This window comes from Pteropus vampyrus, unplaced genomic scaffold, assembly GCF_000151845.1.
Source record: "Pteropus vampyrus isolate Shadow unplaced genomic scaffold, Pvam_2.0 Scaffold5, whole genome shotgun sequence".
Lineage (NCBI taxonomy): Eukaryota > Metazoa > Chordata > Mammalia > Chiroptera > Pteropodidae > Pteropus > Pteropus vampyrus.
The window spans coordinates 10,279,548-10,286,816 of NW_011888786.1; positions in this window are offsets into that span (position 1 = coordinate 10,279,548).

Consider the following 7,269-nt stretch of genomic DNA (forward strand, 5'->3'; position numbering starts at 1 on the left):
GCTAGGGCAACCACTAAAAAGAATTTTTAAAAAGTATAAATTATATGCTAAGGGAGAGAAAATAGAAATAAAAGAAGAAAAAGAACAAGGGTAACAAATGAAAACAATAAAGAATATGGTAGATATTATTCAACTATATCAATAATCACATAATTGAACATCGAAGGTCTAGATGTACCATTTAAAAGACACAGATTATCAGAGTGGATCAAGAAACAAAAGACTCGCTTTAAATATTAAGATGCATATAGATTAAAAGTAAATGGATAGAGAAAAATATACTAACACAAAAGAAAAGCAGGAGAAGCCATATTACTTTAAGACAGAGCAGACTTCAAAGCAAAAAAAAAAAAGTTATATAGAATGCAAAACTATGGAATTCCCAGAAGGTAATATAGGAGAAAACCTAGATGACATTGGTTATGGTAATGACTATTTGGATACAACACCCAAGGCATGATTTATGAAAGAAATAATTGATAGCCTGAACATCATTAAAATTAAAAATTTGTGCTCTGTGAAAGACACTGTTAAGAAAATGAGAAGACACGACACAGTCTGAGAGAAAATATTTGCAAAAGTACAACTAATAATGGACAGCTTTCCAAAATATGCAATGAAATCTGAAAACTCAGCAATAAGAAAACAACTCCATTAAAAAATGGGTCAAAGACCTTAACAGACACCTCACTAAAGAAGGTATACAAGTAGCAAATAAACATGCGAACAAATGCTCACATCATGTATTACTAGAAAAAGGCAAATAGAAACAACGAAGAAACCACTACGTACCTATTAGAATGGCCAAAATCCAAAACACTGGCGACACCAAATCCAAATGCTGGTGAGGATGTGGAGCCACAAGTACCCTCATTCATTGCTGGCGGGCATGCAAAATGGTACAGCCACATTGGAAGACAGTTTGGCAGTTGCTTACAAAACTAAACATTCTCTTACCGTGTGATCCAACAGTCATTCTTCTTGGTATTTACCCAAAGGAGCTGAAAACTTATGTCCATACAAAATCTTGCACATAGATGTTTAGAGCAGCCTTATTTGTAATCGACAAAACTTCTAAGCAACCAAGACATCCTTTAGTAGGGCAGTGCATAAACTCTAGTCCATCTAGACAATAATTATTCAGTGCTAAAAAGAAACGGGATATCAAGCCATGAAAAGATATGGAGGAACTTTAAATGTATATTACTAAATGAAAGAAGCCAATCTTTAAAGGCTACATAGTTTAGGATTTTAAAAGGACAAAACCATGAAGACAATAAAAAGATCAGTGGTTGGGGCAGGGGATGGATAGTCAGGGCACAGATTTTTAGGGCAGTAAAAATTCTCTGTATGATGCCAAGATGATGGCTACCTGCTATCATACATTTGTCCAAGTCTATAGAATGACAGCAACAAGAGTGAACCCTATGGAGTAAACTGTGGACTTTGGCTAATTATGATGTGCCAGTGTAGGTTCATCAATCATAACAAATGTACCAATCTTCTGGGGGGGCGTTGATAATGGAGGAGGCTGTGCATGTGCAGGGCAGGGAGTATATGGGAAATCTCTGAACCTTTTCCTTAACTGTGCTGTGATCCTTTACTTACTCTAAAAATATAAGTCTTAAAAAATCAATCATTTTAAGTCTCATGATTTTGTGGAACAGGAATTTAGTTAAGGCACAGCACTGATGACTTATCTCTTAATGATAAGAGCACCAAACCGTTAGCCATCCTTAAACCACTGTAGTATGGATCTTGTGTTTCCCAGCAGACAGGACATCTCTGAGTGCATCTTTGTATTACTTCAGGGTGAATGTTAGTACAATTAACATTAGCTCTTGCAACAGAGTTCACAGTCTCAGTGGCTTAACATTACAAAGTTAATTTTTCATTTACATTAAATTCTAGTGCCGGTTATGAGCTTCTTGTGATTGTTCTTCTCCAAGCAGTGACTCATGTACTTGGGCTTCTTCAGTCTTGTAGTTAAGCCATCCAGAGCATAGTAGGGTAGTAGGGTAGTAGAAAGCTAGAAGATTATTTGGCATATCTGGAGCATATCTGGATGTCACTTATATCATTTTACCCTCATTCCATTGGCCAAAATATAGCCATATTTCCTAGTTTCCTATTTTCCCAATGAATAGGAGACTGGAAAATATCAAGGAACACTCAAATATTTGAACTAGCTATTTCTGTTACAGACCTTTTCCTTCTTTCTATATAGTCATTGTGTCTAATATCAAGATCGTCTGAGTGATTTCTAATCTTTTCCATTAGCCTAATCAGTTTGTAAAAATTCATTCCTCCTCTTAATCCAGTGATTTATGAACAAAAAGTAGAACATGATATATGTCTCTTTTCACCTCTCATACATACAAGTAATATATACTGATGGAGGACAGACAATTAACCCTCCCATATGGGAAAGTAAGTACGAGGAACACGCAAGAGTGAGCCCTTTTGTTTCCTTCTATCTTAGTGGTACCTGGCTCTGGTCTGAGTTCTTCCTTTGCTAGCACCCACTTTGGCCAAATCTGGAGAAGGAGTGGGAGTTCATGGCAGACAATGTTTTATGCACATCCAGTATTTTTCCTTCCCCAACCTTTAGCTGAATCATTTTTTCAAAAACCTCAGGTTCCTTTCAGTGGAGAACAGTATTTAGAAACCAAAATTTGGGCTCTAGTTCTGCTCCTTCTAATGAGGTTTATGATTTCATTTTTTAATACATTTTCCTATATAACAGAATAGGCTTCTGATTAACTTGTCTTCATTGAGTTCCATGTGTCAGTAACCAAAATTTTTTCAGAGACATATTTCTTAAATCTTTTTTTCTTCTTTATTGGCATTAAACCTCTCTGTGAACTTAATGGCGGCTTCCTTAAGACTATCTAGTTTAATGATGAAGTTAATATCTACAGTGTCATCTTTGCCCTGATGACACTATCCAAACAAGAAATTTTATTAGGATATTTATTCAAATGTGATTTATATCGTTTCTAGAAGCAGTAAGATCTTGCAAATCTGATTACTCAGAGTGATCAGATTTGTTTTACTTTAACTGCATTTTAGTAAACGTGAAGAAAACTTCATAGGACATAAGAATATATAGCTTTGTATAATTTTGAAAATTGACCATGTCTGTGTAACCACTAACCACAACAAGAAATGGAACATTATCAGCTCCTCCGAAATCCTTCCTCATGCCCTCTTCTGGATATTATCACACTTTCACCCCCAAAAGTAATCATCGTGCTGACTTGTAAGGTTGTATAATTAATATGGCTGAATTTTGAACGTTACTCGAATGGAATCCAACCAGATTTTCTCTAGGATCTGGCTTCCTTGATTCAAAATTATGTTTGTGAAATTTAGCTATACTCTTTACATATAGTAGTTATGTAATAGGTATTATGCTGTATAATATTCCATTTTGTGAATATTCCACAATGTATTTATACATTCTAATGTTGATGGACATTTGGGTAGTTTTTAGTTTTGGGCTATTATGAAGGCAGCTGCTGTGAACATTCGCATACATGTATTTTGGTGAACATATATATGTTCTGTTTGGTATATTCTTAGGAGTGAAAATGCTGAGTCATAAATATATGCATAAACAGTTTTGTAAAATATCACCAATTTTCCAAGGTGGTTGTACTAAATTACACTCCTCTAGCAGGGTGCAGGAGTGTTATTTCCTTCCAGGCCCTGAATCTCTGTTTTCAATAATCTCTTTATTGTCTTCGATTTCTGCTTGCACTCAAGACAATATTTCCTGGTCTTATTTGTTTTCTTCAATACCTTGCCAAATGGACCAAAACATATTACAACATTCTGTTATTTGATGTACTTTCCCTAGATCTACTATCTCAGAAAGTGCATGGCTTGTCTCTGCATTTAGAACAGACAGTGGGTTTTTCAAATGTTTGTCCACAGCTTACCACAGATGAACATTTTGTAGCTGCCGATATCAGTTGCCTCACTGCACACTGCCTGACCACTAAGTCAATGCAACATGTTTTCGTTTCTAAAGCAGCACACAACTTCAAGGGCTGATTCCAGTACTCAGCAGCGAACCATCATTTGGTATTACAGTAAAGAAAATCTGAAATCATAGTAGGTTAACATAACAGAACTTTACTTTTTGCTCACATCATACACTGATTCAAAGCAGTTGGCTCTCTGTCTTGGAGCCATGTGGCCTCTGTAATCACCAAAACAAGGGAAGAGAAAACTCGAGGTTCACGTGAGATATTTTTTGGATTGTTTATAGTAGTGGCTTTCATCAGTTTCACCTAAACCCTATTTTTGAGTCCCCAGACCCACCAGTTTCAACCTAAGTGCATGCTGAGAGGTTGAGGAACCTACGGATATTTGGTGGCAATAACGATCTGCACAAGGCAGCGCATCAAAGCTTTGTGAGCATGAGTCGAATGAGTGGACATGAAAGCAAAAATGAATCTTCTGTGTTATACCTCAGTACAGGTGTGAGATATGAGAGAGAAGTAATTTCTCAAATCACTCGCTCATTACCTCCCACTTCTAATTTTATATACATATACATTATATAGAGAGATATTTATATATTTGCTATGTATTACATATCATATGTAATAGAGCATACATCTCAATATCGAGTAGTCAACGATGTAAGTATCTAAACTTCGAATGATGACATCATGTTGACTTTATTGTTTTTCCACAGAAGCAGCCATTAATTATGATTCTCATAGGCAAATAAATGAAATCAAGAAATGTTCTAGCCACTTATTGCTCCTAAATTTCACTAAGAGGAAATTAGTGTGAACTGATCTCAATTAATGAGATAGAGTCTTCTGAATACTTTTCTTCATGTGCTACCTCTAGGAATTAATTCCTACCTCCAACTCTCTACCTAATTGGCAGAGCCAGCCAAAGTTAATGGCTCTTTTGAGAGCACTTTTATAATTTATTAATCATGTTTTAATTACTATTTGTCAATGCTCACACAGTTTGTTTAAAATAACATTATAAATAGCTGCTCTTTATAATTCCTATTGGTTTTACTGGTGAAGTCTTCATTATCATTGCAGTTTCTTCAGTACAGCTATGTTTTAATTATTCGTTATTTTCACCTTCTAAGAATTATTCCCTACTATAATGTGCTAATGCTTTTCTCGATTTCCTATATTTTTAACCACTGTGCTGCTTACCCAATGGTTCATCAAAAAATGTTTGTTGAAATGAATGTAAACTAAGGGTTTTATGTGTCTTTGCCAGTTTGTATGATTTAAATTAAATTCAATTGCATATAACCAAGAGAAAAAAATTAATAGCGAACACACATTTTTGTTCTCTCTTCTAAGATTATGGAGATAAGTAGTCCAGGGTTGCTTTGTCAGTACTATAGATTTGTTCAGGTCTTAGGCCATTTTCTTCTTTCTACCCCACTTTCCTTAAAGTGTGGCTCTTGATCATATGGTTTAGGTATGGTAGAATGTCAGATGTCACATCTGCTTTACAGGCACCAACACGAAGATACAAAGGGGAAATAGACAAAGGATTCATGCAAACTCTCTTTTGAGCTTGTCCAGAAAAGGCCACACACATTCTACTTACATAGTTTTGGACAAAGCATATTTACAAGGTAACACTTAGTTCCAAGGGAGTTTGGAATATGTAGTATTATTTCAGAAGGTCAATGCTGGGGAAAATGTGAGGTTTTATAGCTGAGGAAAAAAGTTTTGTACATACGTAGGTCTAGGAAACCTTCAGTCTTTGCCAAAACCAGAGGAGGAAAAGCTAGAATCCCTGAGAAGTTCAGAATAATAGTTCATGATCACTGGCTTAGAAGTCAGAATGGCCTAGGTTTGAAATCATGCTTGACTGTTTTTTAACTGTGTGAACTTGAATAATTAGCTCCTCCTTAAATTTCAGTTTGTATATATGTATAATTAGCATACAATTTCTCTAATATTTTTTCTTTTTTTGAGGTTTTAATAAGATTATGTAAGGCCTAAGTTCTAACCACTCAAATGAAATTTCTCAGTATCATTATTGTTTTCTTACTTTTACCAGCAATTGCTTTATTTAGTAGGTGAAAATGGACTTGTAGTAAGAAGACATGGTAAGATTCCACCAATCATACTGTCTTCCTGAGGATCAGTGTTCTGATCTGTAAAACAGGTCAATCAATAGTTTTTCTTATTGTTGTGCTGAGAATTAAATAGAATATCTTATATTAGATTTTCCTATACGAAATACAGACTTAGTAAATATTGATTTATTTTTTGTCCTCATTTGAAATCATATATATTTTACTCTTCTGTGTAAATGGATTAAAATATATGTATCGAACCCTCAAAGCCCACAAATAGATTTATTGAATCCCCCAAGTCTAGAAATATATTTATTGAATCCCCCAAACCCAGAATATGCTAAAGCTTCAGTGGTGGCTGCTTACCTGACTGGTGTGCAGATATTTAGCGTGGATTAGGTCTATCAAAATTTACTGTTCTATTAGGGTTTTCCTCTGAAATTCAGTAGCACGAGTTTTAGAATAGAGTATGTGAGTTACTTCTTACCTTGCCTTTGAAATAAATTATGATTAGAGATCAAGAAATGACCTTTACTGCACTAAGTTAATATAAATGTGCAAAAAATATGAGGAGAAAAATGCCTGAGATGGCACCTACTAGGGGCTCAATAAATATTTGATGAGTAATTAATTAATGATAAGATAGATAAATGAATATATTTATGTCCTCTTCATAGCTTCATCCCTTGAGTCTTTTCTACCTAGGAATCTTCAAGAACTGATGATTTGGCCTCTGCATGGTTGCAGTTATGTTTCTTGTGTTTATTAGATTCTAAGTCATACTGGCAGCTCTCTTCTTTACTGTTAGGTTTGGTGAATGTTACAGATTCCACTAAATGAACCATAGCAAATATACAATGAATCTTTGCCAAGGGGATGGTATAAATTGGGACAATTACTTCTTAGTAGCATCAGTTTTTCAATAAAAACCACATAGCATTGGTGAACTGCAATAAAAAAAAAAAAGGCTTGTTTTCCTGAAGACTGTCAAAGTAACTTCATAATCATTGGATTGTTGATTAAATTGACGAGAAATCTGTATCCTTTCTTTCAGTTTGGTGGTTTATTAATGACTTTAAATTCTTCTCGATATTAAGCAGATAAATTAACTTCTCTGGTTCTAGTTTCTCATCTGTAAATGAGAGGAACACAAGTATATTATCTGAAGTTCCTTTCTTCTCTAACATTCT